Source organism: Hordeum vulgare, chromosome 7H, assembly GCF_904849725.1.
Source record: "Hordeum vulgare subsp. vulgare chromosome 7H, MorexV3_pseudomolecules_assembly, whole genome shotgun sequence".
NCBI classification, from domain to species: domain Eukaryota; kingdom Viridiplantae; phylum Streptophyta; class Magnoliopsida; order Poales; family Poaceae; genus Hordeum; species Hordeum vulgare.
Genome location: NC_058524.1, coordinates 19,057,468 through 19,074,956, shown reverse-complemented (window position 1 = coordinate 19,074,956; position 17,489 = coordinate 19,057,468). Strand labels below are relative to the sequence as shown.

At 45.3% G+C, this 17,489-nt stretch overlaps 1 long non-coding RNA gene across 1 annotated transcript; it reads right to left on the bottom strand.

The window, feature by feature from the left end:
• Positions 1 to 11,879: 11,879 nt before the first annotated feature.
• LOC123411862 lies at positions 11,880 to 12,575 on the bottom strand. Its single transcript, XR_006613343.1, has 2 exons — positions 12,414 to 12,575; positions 11,880 to 12,185 (listed from the first exon to the last, which is right to left on the bottom strand). It is a non-coding gene; the product is annotated as an uncharacterized LOC123411862 (long non-coding RNA).
• Between the last annotated feature and the right edge of the window lie 4,914 nt (positions 12,576 to 17,489).

Below are 17,489 nucleotides of genomic sequence, written 5' to 3'. Positions count from 1 at the left end.
AAAATACAACGGAGATGTGCAAATTGCTATTTAACCACTCCAAGGACCGCCTCGGTCAAAACCAATTCAACTAAAGTTGAAGAAACCGTCACCCGCCAGTCATCTTTATGCAACGAGGTTGCATGTCAATGATGAAACCAATCTTTCGTAAGCGTACGAATAATGTCGGTTCGGGCCGCTTCAATCCAACAATACCGCCGAATCGAGCAAAGACTAAGGAGGGCAGCAAATCGAACATCATCGTCCACAAAACCCTTTGTGTTCTACTCGAGATAACATCTACGCATGATCTAGCTCATGATGCCACTGTTGGGGAACGTTGCATGGGAAACAAAAAAATTCCTACGCACACGAAGACCTATCATGGTGATGTCCATCTACGAGAAGACATTTGGATCTACGTACCCTTGTAGATCGCACAACAGGAAGCATTAAGAAACGCAGCTGATGTAGTGGAACATCCTCACGTCCCTCGATTCGCCCCACAAACCGTCCCACGAACCGTCCCGCGATCCGTCCCACGATCCGTTCCGATCTAGTGCAGAACGGACGGCAGCTCCGCGTTCAGCACACGTACCGCTCGACGATGATCTTGGCCTTCTTGATCCAGCAAGCAAGACGGAGAAGTAGATGAGTTCTCCGGTAGCGTGACGACGCTCCGGTGGTGGTGATGATATAATCCTATAGGGCTCCGCCCGAGCTCTGCAGAAATCCGATCTAGAGGTGGAACTATGTGGTTTAGGGTTGAGTTGCACGTGGCAAAAGTTGTCTCAAATCAGCCCTAAAAGACCACTATATATAGGAGGCAGGGGGAGGAGGCTTGCCTTGAGATCCAAGCCCTCAAGGGTGCGCCGGTGCTAGGGGGGGGGGGGAGGTGGACTCCCACCCCAATTCGGTTTGGGGGAAGGAGTCTACTCCTTCCTTCCCACGTCCCCTTTTCCTTTTCCTTTTATTTTCTTTTGGTATTTTCTTATGTGGCGCCATGGGCCCCTTGGGCTGACTCCACCAGCCCACTAGGGACTTGTGGCGCCACCCTATGGCCTTGGGCTCACTCCCGGGTGGGTGGGCCCCTCCCGGTGAACTCCCGGTACACTGCCGGAATTGCCCGAAACTTTCCGGTAACCAAAAGAAACCATCCTATATATCAATCTTCGTTTCCGGACCATTCCGTAAACCCTCGTGACGTATGTGATCTCATTTCGGGACTCTGAACAACATTCGGTAACCACACATATAACTCAACTATACTAAAACATCGTCGAACCTTAAGTGTGCAGACCCTGCGGTTTCGAGAACTATGTAGACATTCCCCGAGGCACTCCTCAGTCAATATCCAATAGCGGGACCTGGATGCCCATATTGGATCCTACATATTCTCCGAAGATCTTATCGGTTGAACCTCAGTGTCAAGGATACATATAATCCCGTATGTCATTCCCTTTGTCCTTCGGTATGTTACTTGCCCGAGATTCGATCGTTGGTATCCGCATACCTATTTCAATCTCGTTACTGGCAAGTCTCTTTACTCGTTCTGTAATACAAGATCCCGTGACTTACACTTAGTCACATTGCTTGCAAGGCTTGTGTGTGCTGTTGTATTACAGAGTGGCCCCGAGATACCTCTCCGTCACACGGAGTGACAAATCTCAGTCTTGATCCATACTAACTCAACGGACACCTTTGGAGATACCTGTAGAGCACCTTTATAGTTACCCAGTTACGTTGTGACGTTTGATGCACACAAGGTATTCCTCCGGTGCCAGTGAGTTATATGATCTCATGGTCATAGGAATAAATACTTGGCATGCAGAAAACAATAGCAATAAAACGACACGATCAATATGCTACATTCATAGTTTGGGTCTAGTCCATCACATTATTGTCCAAATGATGTGATCCTGTTATCAAGTGACAACACTTGCACATACTCAGAAAACCTTGACTATCATTGATCAACTGGCTATCCAACTAGAGGCTTGCTAGGGACATTGTTTTGTCTATGTATCCACACATGTATCTATGTTTTCATTCAATACAATTATAGCATGAATAATAAACGATTATCTTTAAACAAAAAATATAGTAATAACTATTTATTATTACCTCTAGGGCATATTTCCAACACATGTGTCACGATGGTTGCGAAGTTTTATGCGGTGGTGCTTGCATGTCCGCGGTTGTGGTGCGGGATATAGTGGATATGGGGATCCCACTAGTACAGGACCCACGTACTAGCAGCGTTCAAGAGTGCCTTCTAGCAGTGTTCGGTTACATAATGGCAGCGTTTTCTACTAGCGAACGCTTCTAACAGTGAAGATATGTAGTAGCCTTTGACCTTCCTTGATCGTTGTTGGTATAAATTTGCCCAAATAAAGCATACTGGATCATAATTTATCACGTAGTACAATATATTCAACACGGTTACCTACCACATAGTACCTTAATAATTGTTTGGTTTAGTGCTCTAATTTTGCAACGATGGCCTCATTATGAGCTAAAAGCCTCATTTTGATTGTTGTGATGCATGTGTGTAGTCAACAATATGCATATCTACTGATATTATTATGTGTAGGGCCACCCGGAAAGGGGGAAGGGGGCAGGAGGGACATTTGCTGAGTACCAAAACTCAGCATAATGTTGCCCTGGAACTCGGTGAAACCAGGATTGGTTGTAGACATTGACAACCTTCGCCGAGTTGCAAACTCGGTCATACGCAAATCTTAAGCAAGTTTTGAAAGGGAAACTTGGAAAAACACTGGATTGGGCAATACGATTTGTGCCACATGTCATTCTCCTATTCAACGGTTCTGAACTCCTATATTGGTTTGACGAGTTATACAGTTTGCCGAGTTTTGAACTCGGCAAAAATATTTCCCAGTTTTTCTCATCGTGAACTTGGCAAAATCAGGCACGGCCACACATCGGGCCTTTATTCAACATGATACCGCCGAGTTCAATGCAAAAAATGAATTGTGTAAATATTGTTGATCTTGTATTGGTGACACTATAAGCAACAAAATGACTAACATTTACATTCAACATTAGACAAGGAAATATGATACCATCAACATTCACTAAGAAAAAAAGTGATATTCACATGTTTATTCCCGATCTCTGTAGGGTATGTGTACATGCGCGTGTATGAAGTGTGTGTGGTGATGAACAATCTTATCTATGTAATCACAACAACAAAAATCCATGTGGATGAACATGTGAGGTTTTGCAATTTTTTCTTTGCTTGATGTATCTTCAAATCGTGTTTTGACTGTTAAAAGGACAATGAGAAGTGTATTATCTGTGATCTCTATTGATGTGTAGGAGTTGCTTACCTAGCATTAGGGTTGTTCATAGAGTAATTTGTAAATTTTATTTTCACGCAATTTGGTTGCCTTCTCAGACCTAGGAATCACTGCTGACATTCAAGTGAGTTTATGTGATGAAATGTATCACATGTAAATAAAGTCGATGAATATATCCCTACAGGAGAGAAGAAGAACAAAGCTAGAAATTTGATTTCAAAAGAAGTCAAGAAGTCAGAGATGCATAGAAAGATTGGAGAAATCAACGAATCTTCCACTTGCCTCACACGTGAGAATGTCCACGAGGAAGGGAGACTATTCAACGACATCATCACATGTACCTGTATTCCCCTCCTACAAATAAGGTATGATTTATAGAAAAAATGAAGTATGAGTGATTGAAGACGGAGTCATTCCTCTATGGGTAATGTCAATCTTTTAGGCATGTGACATAGCAGAAGTACACAGTCGCTCCTTAAATTGCAACTTGGCGAGGCACAACGTTCCTCATAGCAATCAATTCTAAGAATTTGGCTGCTTTGATCCCATGAATATTACATTGTGATTCACCTATGCTTCTTACAACAACGTCTTCTCTTCGGACACGACGATGTAAGATGTGTTGGAAACACGAGGGAATCGGAGACATCAGGAGAGAAACAATCATTGCAATGTGAATCTAGCACACTAATCTAGTCTCCTAGTCTCTACTTAATCCGTCATGCATGCATGCTAGTAGCACTTGAAATATGAGTAAGTCTTCTGCCGCGATATGGTCGTGAACTTCACTGACACTATGGCCGAGTCATGAAGGAGCCATCACTCTACAATGCATTTAGAGAAATTCTCCTCGCTGTAGTACTTTACAATTGGTGTAGCGAAACCTTTTGACTCGACCGAGAGAGCATACTTGTGATCTACACATCGATGCAGTGTTTCTTCATAAATTCTCCGCTCTATGCCTAAATGCATTATTCACATTGGCCATGCCACTGTTGCAAGCCCCAACTATAATGTTTCGCAATAAAAATGTGGTCAAGATTGAACTTTGTAAACCATGGACCTCTGCATGAATCACGGAAATACACTACAAGAAATATGTCAACTTGTGATCTTCTCTCAGTGAACGAGCTGAATTGGTCGTAAATCCACGACCATTTCGCTAGGAAGCGCTCAAACCCTGAAATTGCCTTACACCAAATGGTCATAAAGCAAACAACAGTGTTCAACGACCTTATTTCTACCTGATTACGACCAATACAAATGGTCATGAGGTCGTGAGCATGGATACATTGGTACTTAAGGCCACCTCCTTTTTAAATGTATTGTGAAGGAAGTAACATATTTATTTATCAAATTGTTATAAAAAATTATAGCGCCTTCGTATGCCCAAATTATCACCCTTCTTCAAATTGGAGCTCAATCCAATCATCTATGTGAGCCCAACATCAATTTCTATTTTTTGTCCAGATTGACACATTGCAAAGCAAGTGCTATCTATACCCCTCCTATTTCCCTCAGACTTTTCGGGCTCTCTTACATATTCAAATCATTTCTACATGTCAATATTCAGCTTGATATTGGATCACGGGACGGTTCGTGATTGGATCGCGAAGACGTACAACTACACCAACTGCGTTTCTTAACACTTCCCGCTTAGCAATCTACAAGGGTATGTGGATCTACTCCCTCTCGTAGCTATGCATCTTCATAGATAGATCTTGGGTGTGCGTAGGAAATTTTTTGTTTTTCATGGAACGTTATCCAACAATTGGGTCTATCCGATGAAAGATGGTAGCTCGGAATATCTACAACCGGTTTGGATGATGGTCTAGTAGTAGGATATGTTGTTAGGCTTCTATTCCTATTTTTGCCAGTTGTGGCATCTTTTTTAGTTGCGATTATTTTGCAGCTCTTTTTGAGCTTGTTTTAAAACCGCAGACTATTTTATTGCTTTCTTTAATAAAGGGGACGCATGCATCTTTTTGATGTAGAGGCTGGAGATAACCCTCCTTTTCTAAAAATAATAATCATATCACTCCTATTTATTCTTTGAGAGGAATAACATCTATGTGTTGGTAGAAAAATGTCGTGTTGTCTCTGTAGTGCTTACTGTTGGTAGTTTCTCTGAATTTCTTAATAATAGCACACTTATGTACTTTCTGGAGATACTGCCATTGATTTTGAACACATATATATGCTGTTGTTATACTCATACTTTGTTCGAATTAGGATTTAATATTCTGAATAATTTGCTGAAACTGCACATATTTCACTAGCACATGACCACACCTAGCGCGGCCATTGCATCACCAAGACGTATGGTAGTTTTTTCTGAAAAATCAGGGGGGAGAGCTCCCCACCTGAATATATTTCTTAAGTTTGTCCATTGCATGAGGTCATCAATGATTCGCTTGAGGTTCTAGATATTGTGGTGATTTTCCTGTCTGAAGGCCATAGCATTTCTCGAGTCCCAAATCTTCCATAGAATAATGAGGAGAATTGAGTGTCAAATCACCATATCTACTTGGATAGGTAGACAGTAGTCCCAAAGATCATCAATGCTATCCGTAGGAGAGAGGCCAATCCGTTGCCATGTTCGTTGCGCGAGCGGGTAGTGAATGAATATGTGGTGGTAGTTTTCACTATCGAACCTGCATCGCGGGCAAAGTGAGTCAGAGAAGATATGCTTGTAGAGTAGGTTGCTTTTGGAGTTGAGCCGACCGCGAAAGAGGAGCCACGCAAAGATCTTCACACGGTTGGTGACGTGCTTACCAACATAAAGGGAATTAGGACAACAGTGTTCAACGACCTTATTTCTACCTGATTACGACCAATATAAATGCTCATGAAGTCGTGAGCATGGATGCATTGGTACTTAAGGCCACCTCCTTTTTAAATGTATTGTGAAGGAAGTAACATATTTATTTATCCAAATGTTATGAAATTTTTACCGCGCCTTCATATGCCCAAATTATCATCCTTCTTCAAATTGGAGCTCAGTCCAATCATCTATGTGAGCCCAACATCAATTTCTATTTTTTGTCCAGATTGACACATCGCAAAGCAAGTGCTATCTATACCCCTCCTATTCCCCTCAGACTTTTTGGCTCTCTTACATATTCAAATCATTTCTACATGTCAATATTCAGCTCGATTGGATCGCGGGACGGTTCGTGATTGGATCGCGGGACGGTTCGTGATTGGATCGCGAAGACGTACAACTACACCAACCGTGTTTCTTAACGTTTTCCTCTTAGCGATCTACAAGGGTATGTGGATCTACTCCCTCTCGTAGCTATGCATCTTCATAGATAGATCTTGGGTGTGCGTAGGAAATTTTTTGTTTCCCATGAAACGTTTCCCAACAATTGGGTCTATCCGATGGAAGATGGTAGCTCAGAATATCTACAACCGGTTTGAATGACGGTCCAGTAGTAGGATAGGATGTTAGGCTTCTAGTCCTATTTTTGCCAGTTGTGGCATTTTTTATAGTTGCGGTTATTTTGCAGCTCTCTTTGAGCTTGTTTTAAAACCGCAGACTATTTTATTGCTTTCTTTAATAAAGGGAACGCGTGCATCTTTTTGATGCAGAGGCTGGAGATAACCCTCCTTTTCTAAAAATAATAATCATATCACTCCTATTTATTCTTTGAGAGGAATAACATCTATGTGTTGGTAGAAAAATGTCGTGTTGTCTGTGTAGTGCTTACTGTTGGTAGTTTCTCTGAATTTCTTAATAGTAACACACTTATGTACTTTCTGGAGATACTGCCATTGATTTTGAACACATATATATGCTGCTGTTATACTCATACTATGTTCGAATTAGGATTTAATATTCTGAATAATTTGCTGAAACTGCACATATTTCACTACCACATGACCACACCTAGCGCGGCCATTGCATCACCAAGACGTATGATAGTTATTTTCTGAAAAATCACGCGGGGGGGGGGGGGGGGGGGGGGAGCTCCCCACGTGAATATATTTCTCAAGTTTGTCCATAGCATGAGGTCATCAATGATTCGCTTGAGGTTGTAGATACTTTGGTGATTTTCCTGTCTGAAGGTCATAGCATTTCTCGAGTCCCAAATCTTCCATAGAATAATGAGGAGAATTGAGCCAAATCACCATGTCTACTTGGATAGGTAGACGGTAGTCCCAAAGATCGTCAATGGTATCCGTAGGAGAGAGGCCAATCCGTTGCCATGTTCGTTGCGCGAGCGGGCAGTGAATACATATGTGGTGGCAGTTTTCACTATCGAACCCGCATCGGGGCAAAGTGAGTCCGAGAAGATATGCTTGTAGAGTAGGTTGCGTTTGGAGTTGACCGGCCGCGAAAGAGTAGCCATGCAAAGATCTTCACACGGTTGGGGACGCAAGAAGACCATATGGACACCGCATGCATGTGATCGTCCGACATGGTTAGGTCATATGCGGCCTTTGTGGTGAAGCAAAGTACACCATTTAGGTAGCGCTCATCCGGTCCTAGTGACACCTGGAGATCCTGCAAGAGAGACAACAAGGAGCACAACTCGGAAGTGGTATTAGATGTTAGGCGGTTTCGTAGGATTGATTCTAAACCATGGTTCAAAACAGTAGCCACACGAGCGAGTGGTGAAGTGGTGTGAGAGAAAAGACAAGGGAATAAAGTAGCAAGAGTTTCCTAGTGAAGCCAAATATCTAGCCAGAAATATGTGTTAGTGCCGGAATTGGTGAGGACAAAAGAGATGGCGTGTAGTGCTGGAAGTTGTTGGTTTATGGTTCGTCCAAGGAAGGAGTGGTTGTTTTGTGGAGCAGTGAAAATATTTGGGTGTTCCAAGGCCAGCCAATCTAGTCACATTGTCTAAGCTGGGAGAAGCGCTTTTACAGCAAATTTCATTCGGAGGCAATTGTTTTGCTCATGAAGGTTTTTTAGACCAAAACCACCAAACTTTTTAGGTTTGCACACATTTTTCCAGGCAACTAAGCATTGAGCACCATTGCAGGTTTCCTCGGCGGCCTAGAAGAAGGCTCGCCGTATGGAGTCTATGGTTTTAAGGACACTTTTGGGGATGAGGAAGATAGACATAAAATAGACCAAGATGGAGTCGAGGACAGCCGATGGTAGGATTATCCTGTCCCCTTTGGAGAGAATTCTAGCACGTCAATCCGTTAAGAATTTTCTACAATGTTTGATAATGGGTAGGAAAGCGTTTGCAGGTAGGCGGGTGGGTGCTAAGGGAAGGCCTAGGTAGATCTGTGGAAATGTTGAGGTCGTCCATTGCAGAGTCGATGCGATGGAGTCTGCCATGTCGGGTTGCACATTCATAGGTACGAATGTTGTTTTCGCAAAGTTTATAGTGATGCCGGTTGCCATGGCGAAGTTATGAAGAATGCTTTTTAGTTGAAGGGCGGCGTCGTTAGATGCCTTGGCGATGATGATATTTTCGTTCACATATTGTAGGATGGTTGGTGGTAGATGTGAGAACAGTGGATGGCTTAGATGTAGGAGGTTGTAGTCTTGTTGGATCATTTGTTGAAGAAGATCAACAACGATGATGAAGAGGTAGGGAGATACAGGGTCTCCTTGCGTGAGGCCATTCTTACAATTAATCCAATTGCCGGGAATCCCGTTTAACATGACTGTAGTTTTTCCGGTGGAGAGCAGGTTGTGAACCCATGTTATAAATTTTGGCGGGAAGCCATGGCAGCATAGGATAGCTAAGAGGGAGTCCCAGGATAGCGAGTCAAAGGCTTTGCTGAAGTCTAGCTTAATGACCATGGTTGGAGCTTTTTTGTTGTGGCAGGTTCCGATAAGGCCTGCAGCGTAGACAAAATTTTCCGCGATACAACATCCAGAGATGAATCCAGTTTGGTTTTCATGGACGAGCAAAGGAATTAGCAGTTTTAGTCTGTTGGTAAGAACCTTTGCGATGGCTTTGATTGTGTAGTTTTGAAGCGAGATTGGGTGGTAGGCATCAGGTGTGTTTGCATGGTCTTTTTTGGACATAAGGATTAGGTGTGCTCTGTTTAGGCATCAGTTTGGGTTTTGAGGTCTTGGACATCTTTCATGAATGAGTTGATGTGGTTTTTGACGAGGTTCCAGTATTTTCGGTAGAACTGGGCCGAAGCCATCCGGACCAGGGCTGGCTAGGGGGTTCATTTGGAGCAATGCATCTTTAATTTCTGCATTTGAAAAGGGGTAGTTAAGGATGAGTAGTTGGGGTAGCGCATGGGGGTAGTATTGTTGTGGTTGGAAAGACCAGGAGGTGTTTGGGGAGGAGCCGATGATTGCTGTGAAGTGGTCTTTTAGAATGTCCGCTTTTTGGGCATGTGAATGGAACTCAGTCCCCTCGACAAGGAGTGATGTGATAGTGTTCTTACGAAGCCATTGAGAGGTTGCGGCATGGAAATATTGCGTGTTTCCTGACCGTCGATTGCGGCGCGAACTTTTCCACGCTGTTTCCAGAAGGCCAATTTTTCCAAAACAGCCGAGTGCAGGGCGTCCGAGACAACAATTCTTAACATTTTTTCGGCTTCGGATAGTGGCCGGGCCTCTTCTTTTAGATCGATGAGATTGATGACTTGTCTGGCAGCCGCCTCGCGAAGGCGAGCAGGTGATTCGTGCAGAGGACCAATTTTTAAGAGGGCACCTTGTTTTCTTTAGAAGTTTTGACAAGGCACCGGCGGAGTTCTGTGGTTGGGGCGAGCGGTGGTGAGTGGTCCAGCATTTTTTTATTATGTCATGACAGGCCGTGGAGGTAATCGAGGATGCTTCGAATTTGAAGTGAGACGACCGTGGAACAGATCATTTGAATACTCAGGATTAGTGATACGTGGTCTGAAATGATACTAGGCAGAGATGACAGAGTTGTATTAGGGAAGCAGGTCTTCCATGCTAGGTTAAAAAAGGCTCTGTCTAGACGTTCCAAGGTTTGGTTTAATCGTTTGTTGGACCATGTAAAACGTCTATCTAGCAGGGGTATTTCGATTAATGCTAGTTCATTAATCAAGTTGTTAAACGCAACAGCTTCTTGGTGGAAATTGCAGTTTTTTTCATGAGAAAAACGGACCAAGTTAAAATATCCTATAATGAGCCAGGGCGTGCTGTCATCTACCTTTATTAGTTTAAGTTCGTCCAAGAATGCCTGTTTAAGATTGCGGGTTGATGGTGCATAAATATTAATGATGACGAACGGGAGAGGGCGGGCGAGGGATGAAAGTGTAACAGATGTGGCAAAGTTATGATGAGTGTGAGAGATTATAGAGAAGTGATTTGAGTTAAAAGCGAAGATGATTCCGCCGACAGAACCGTTCGCTGGTAGGTTGATTTTTTGGTCAAGAGATTGTGGTAAGAAGGATTTATATTTTTGTTCAGAAATGCCGTTTAACTTTGATTCTTGTAAAAGGGCGCAGTGTGGTTTGATAGTGATTAGTTCGGAGAGAATATCAGCACATTTTGACTCATCACCAAGTCCTCTTACATTCCACGAACAAATAGATAAAGTGGCACCACTCATACTGATAGATTGGGCACCTAAATGAGGACGGGGCACTGGTTGGGGCAGGAAACATGCGGGAAACTAAAAATAAGCGGGGAACTAAATGGTAGACGAAGCAGATCGGAAGATCACTCGAAGCACACGTGCAAGGAAATATATAGACCCGCGATGTAGGACCACGATAGGGACGGAGAGTCATCGTCTGGACGCCACCAGGGCATGCATGAGTGCATGAGCTCATCATGGGTGGACGTCAGCACCTCCGACATCCTTGTTGTCGTCGGCATGGGCAACAGACGCAGCTGCCGCAGCATCCGCACCGCAGAGCTCGGCAAGTTCCGCAAGGGCTGCAGCAGAGGCAGGCGGGGCCTCTGGGATGTCGAGTTGGGTGCAACGGATGGCATCTTGGAGTACCTTTTCCACGTCATTGGCTGAGAGATGTGCGGCTCGGGCTCGAACAACCTTGGTTGTCATGTCGGTGAAGTTTCGAGGTTCTTTGGCAGCCAGGCGTGAGCTTCGACAAAGACTCATGTTCTTGCTCGTCGAGCGCTTGGCGCTATGGCGTAGCTTGCGAAGCACAGCTTCATGCGGATCAGGATTTGCGGTTTCCGTTGTGGGAGTGTCCATAGTTAGGCTGAGAAGAGTTTTAATGGCTGTGGTATGGGAAGGACAAGGGTGTTGCAGAGCCTTACCAGAGGAGATGGCCCAGCCGAGAAGGCGAAGCCAGCTATGTCAATGTCTAGGGCTGATGAGTTGGAGCTGTTGTATGGGCAAAACGCAGACGGCAGCTGCGCGGCGGAGGGTGGAGGAGAGACGTCAAAGACGTATGGTAGTGAGTGTGAGTATATTAGTCATACGGAGGCCAATACTGGGTCAAAATTTGTTTTGCCGGTATGTTCTTAATATAAGCCAATAAAAGTATCCTTTATCAAGAATGGCTAACTAGACCTTGTTGTTTCCGTCCTTTTGTTTCAATAGGGAACAACTATGTCATCGGCGAAATGAAAAAATAACGGTGCCGGCTTCTACCGTGTATCGGGATTTCGCATCTTTAGTTAAGACATTTCGTCCCCTTGTTTTACCCGATGTTCACTTATTAATTCTACAAACACGTCTTTATTGATGGACAGGACCATGATCTGTTCCGATTTTTACATGAGACGAGATGGGCGCATAAAAATGATTTTGCTAGCTTTGTCATCCATCATCTGCCACTCCAATGGCAGTATTATTTCTTGTGCTTAATACAAGCAGCAGCACCTCGGAGTGGGATCGGGATCGCAGTAGGCTTGTTCCGGGTTGTAGCCAAAAGTTTTGCAGATGTTTTTGCACGTTTGCGTGTTTTCCGGCATAACCGGGTTCTGACAAACACCCTCCGGCTGGCACCAGCTGCGTGGGTCTGCACAGCAGCATGAAAAGAGATGAACGGTTAGTTTTCTTCCATGGGAAAGAAAGTACACATCCATAAAGAAGAAGAAGAAGAAGAACGAAGCGTAGACTATATATTTTTTTTCTGTTTTCGGCTTGGGGCGGGTTGTCCTGTGCTCCTACCATATCCATGTAAAAAAAGCAAATTCTTTGCCTTGTTTCAAAAAACAAATTGTATAGGAGAAACGTATGTTCTTACCTTCTGCATTACAGGGTAGGAAGGCGGTAGACATGGCGAGAAGAGCTATGACCAAGAACAAATTGTGTGTGTTGTTCCTTGGACGTGCCATGGCGAATGGGGTATTGCAATAACTCTTCTTCTGGGCAGTTAGTGTTGTTTTTCTAGTCGATGGATGCCAGTATTCGGCATGACGGTGATCATATATATATGCAGGGGTTATCGCAGGAACTAGGGGGGACTTAATCAATTCCCATTTATCCTCTCGTCGTCATTGATTGCAATTTTTATTCCTAGCTTACCAAGCTGATCACATGGTTATCCTCTCGTCATCATAGCATTAATGCGGTCGTAATTACTGGAGAATCCATTTATTATCTACCATTTATAGATGGAAAGCACTACACACCTACAGATCGTACGCACCCAAAATAGTAACTCGTACCCAAAAATGAAGTCGCTGGCGTTTTGGTCGCTGGCGTTATTATCTACCATTTATAGGAGGTCGCTGGCGTTTTGGTCTACAACAACACCTAAAAGACGTATATGTCCGCCCGTACGTGGCGGTTAGCGTGATTGTCGGGGCGACTCTCGAGGCGATCGGATCTCGTGCCTGTCTCGCCGCAGCAAAGTCGGCCGCCGGCGGATCCCAATCCGCCCTGGTCCAGAGAGTCCGTCTTGTCCACGACAACAGCCTGGTCCCTACCCATCTAAACCCTTCCACAAAAGCCTTCCGTGTGATTCTAGGGCATACGGTCGTAAAACACTGTCACCCTAGGTTTTCGTTCGGGTCTGGCCCTCTTGATCCCGATTTGGGTTTCCTGTGGCTAGGGCCATGGAGGACGTCGAAGGGATGCTGAGGGGGCTGAAGCTGACGGCGGTGGAGAGGAAGGGCCTGAAGGTAGGAGAGGAGGAGAAAGGGAAAGACGCGAGGTGGGTGCAGGATGATCCGCAGGCAGTGGGGAAACTATTCTCCGAGGAACTAGTGCATGCATGTGTCATTGGACACACAATGGGGAGGATCTGGTGTCCAATCAAGGGACTCCGATGTAGCGAGCTGGAAGAGAACATATTCCTGTTCACGTTCAAACAAGCGTCGGGATGGCGACGTGCTCTGGAGGATGGCCCATGGTGGTTTGATAAGGAGCTGCTCGTGATGGAGGACTTCGACCCCGACAAAACAGTGGACGAATATGAATTCAACATCATCTCAATGTGCATCAGGGTGTATGGCCTTCCACTGGGATCAATGAACAGATCTATGGGGGAGAGGATCGGCAAAGATTTCATAGAAACACTCGATGTGGATGTGGGATATGACGGCAAAGCAATAGGAAAATTCCTTCGTATTAAGGTGAAGCTAAACATCAACACCCCTCTGATGAGGGGTTTTGTACTGGAACGCGAGAGCGACCTTGAACAGCTGGGGGAGGAGGAGATGCAGCAGGATAGTGCAAGGAAAAGGAAGCTGAGATGGTGCCGTTTTGAGTATGAACACCTGCCGGATTTTTGCTATACCTGTGGGATCATTGGACACAGGGAGAAGGAGTGTAAACTCAAGCCGGCAAGGAACGAAGCACCGCAATTCGGTCCATGGATGAGAGCTGAGGAGGAAAACAAGAAATATATGGAGGGGGTAGAGGAAAGGGGGCGAGCAGTAGATCGAGTGAAGACAGTATGGGGGCGATGGGATATAAACAAAGTGGTCCAGAGAGGAGATCTTATCAGCTGGGACGGGGAGGAGTGGGAAAAGGGAGTGCAGCCCTCTCATGGCGTAAGGATGGTACATCCTCACGTAGTAGCGGGCGACATAGCCAGGAGGGGGAGAGGGAGGTGACTAGTCCACTCAAGGTTTTAACCAAGGATGCTGGTGGTGAAAATAAGGGCACATCGAAACAGCTAAGCTTTGGTGATGAAGAGAAGGGGGAAGTCATACAGGAAGTTGGAGAAGAAGCCGCACCTGTGCCACCCTGTGAGGAACTGACTAAGCTACAGAACAAACAGCCAGGCCCTATGGGAAGTGAATCGATGGAAAAAGGCGGCAGGCAAGTTGAGACTGCTATAGGAGGTAAGAGTGGCAGAAAGTTTAAAAGACAAACACGTGAACAAAGTAGGGAGGTCCAGGACCAAATCGGCAGTATGATTGGGAAGCGAGCTGGAGGAGAGATAGAGAAGGGATCGCAACAAGAGCAGAAGAAGGGGAGACTGCTGGAGACTACGGGGGGTATGGAGAGGAACCAAAATAACCAACTGTATGCGGGGCTGCCGGAGCAGTCCTGCAATCCCCAATGAAGCTGATCGCGTGGAACTGCTGGGGGTTGGGGAACGGCCCGGCAGTTCGTAGTCTTCTGGACATCCAGAAGAAGGAGGACCCCGACATGCTATTTTTATCAGAGACAAAGCTGGATGTTAGGAGGATTGAGTGGTGGAAGTGGAAGCTGGGAATGATTGGAATGGTGGTGAAGGACTGCGAGGGGAAGGGAGGGGGTTTAGCTATGTTCTGAAAAAGCTCACTGGAGGTTAACCCGGGCATGAAATCACGATACCATATTGATACTGAGATCATAGAACAGGACGGATTCGTATGGCGATTCACAGGAATCTATGGGGAACCCAAAATGGAAGATAGGGAAACTACCTGGCGTCTACTGCGTACGATAAAGCATAATAGCGACAAACCATGGATCTGTGTGGGTGACTTCAATGAGATCCTTATGCAGGGTGAAAAGGAAGGAGGGGTGACACGACCTCAAATCTATATGGACCGTTTTAAACAGGCCCTAGAAGATTGTCAACTCCATGACCTTGGGTTTGTTGGGGACCCTTTTACCTGGCGTAATAATAGCCATGATGCACAACACTACATCCGGGAGAGGCTGGACCGAGCAGTGGCGACTCCCGAATGGTATAACCGCTTCTCTGAGTATAGGGTAGTGCACGGCGACCCTATACACTCCGATCACCGGCCGATCATTGTGCATATGGATCATGAGTCCTTTCGCCATAGGACCAGGAAACGGCGGGAGGGGGCCAACTTCAAATTTGAAGCGAGCTGGATGACGGAGGAGGCCTGCGGTATGGTTATTGAGAATGCCTGGAAAAGAGAAACGAATGCCAGAGGAGGCACAGTGGTTCAGGCACTACGCGGGGTGGCAGGAGACCTGCAACACTGGAGCCGCACATCACTTGGGGATATGGAGAGAAGGATTGCAAAGCTGAAAAAAGAGGTGGAGATTTGCAGGAAGCGTACTATCACACCGGACGCTGTGAGCAAGGAGAGGATTCTGAGATACAAATTGGAACTACTCGAGAACCAGAAGGAGATGTATTATAAGCAGCGTGCGCATGTCACATGGCTACAGAAAGGTAATCGCAACACGGCATACTTCCAAAGGTTCGCGTCGGCTCGGAGAAAGAAGAACAGAATTAAGAAGCTGAGAAGAGAGGATGGAGGGTGTGCGGAAGAGGAGGAAGAAAAGGAGGTGATGATCAAGGAACACTTTGAGAAGCTATTCACCCCGACGACCACTACCAGGATGGATGAACTCCTCGAGCATGTGATGCCAAGAGTCACTTCGGATATGAATGAGATGCTCACACAACCCTACACTGCTGAAGAAGTCTGGACTGCACTACAGAGCATAGGTGATCTCAAAGCACCTGGCCTTGACAGTATGTCGGCGATCTTTTATAAGAAGTACTGGGAGACAATTGGACAGAAAGTAGTGGAGGAAGTTCTTAATGTGCTGCATGGGGGAGAGATGCCGGAAGCATGGAATGATACATGTGTAGTGCTGATCCCTAAAGTACCCAATCCTGAGAGGATCAAGGATCTAAGACCCATCAGCTTATGTAACGTGATCTACAAGTTGATATTAAAGGTTGTTGCAAACAGGCTTAAACAAATCCTGCCGGAGGTGGCAGCTCCAAATCAGAGTGCGTTTATCCCAGGGCGTTTAATCACGGATAACATCCTGGTAGCGTATGAGGTTACCCACTTTATGCAGAATAAAAGATCCGGAGAGGGAGGATATGCGGCGCTAAAACTAGATATGAGCAAGGCATATGATAGAGTTGAATGGACTTTCCTGGAGGCGATGATGCACAAGATGGGCTTTGCAAACACATGGGTACGCCTAGTTATGAAGTGTTGCACCACAGTAAGGTATTCCTTCAAATTCAATGATACTATTACGGACATTCTTGAGCCAGAGAGGGGCCTCAGGCAGGGGGACCCAATATCACCTTACTTATTTCTCTTCTGTGCGGAAGCTTTCTCATCTCTGCTCAACAGTGCCGAACAAGAAGGAAGACTGGAGGGAGTTAAAATTTGCCGCAATGCCCCGAGCTTTAATCATCTACTGTTTGCAGATGACTCGTTGATTCTTCTGAAAGCTACTGAAGATGCTATACTTCATCTGCAAAACATCCTGAAATTATATGAGGAATGCTCGGGACAAACTATAAACGGTGATAAGTCGGCCATCATGTTCAGTAAGAATACCAAGCGGGATACAAGGACGAAGCTTCTGGCTATGCTGGGATTAACACGAGAAACATGGAACGAAAAATATTTGGGGCTGCCAGTGTTTGTTGGCCAGTCGAGGACCAAAGCGTTTGCATATCTCAAGGACCGAATGTGGCACTGTATTCAGGGATGGCTGGAAAAACTTCTGACAAAAGCAGGGAAGGAGATCTCGATTAAAGCTTGTGCCCAAGCTATTCCAGTTTTTGCAATGTCGGTCTTTGATCTCACAAAGGGTCTATGCGAGCAAATGACATCAATGATTTGTCGGTTCTTTTGGGCACAACAGGAGGATGACCAGAAGATCCATTGGATCTCTGCGGAAAAACTGACTCGCTCGAAGAAAGAGGGAGGCTTGGGTTTTAAGGATCTCCACACTTTCAACTTAGCAATGCTAGCTAAGCAAGCATGGCGTTTGCTGGATAACCCCGAATCGCTTTGTGCACGCGTATTGAAGGCAAGGTACTACCCAGCTACGGACATACTCAACGCCGAAGCGAAAGATGGGATATCATATGCATGGCATAGTATACTGAAAGGTGTGGAGGTGCTCAACAAAGGTCTGATCAAAC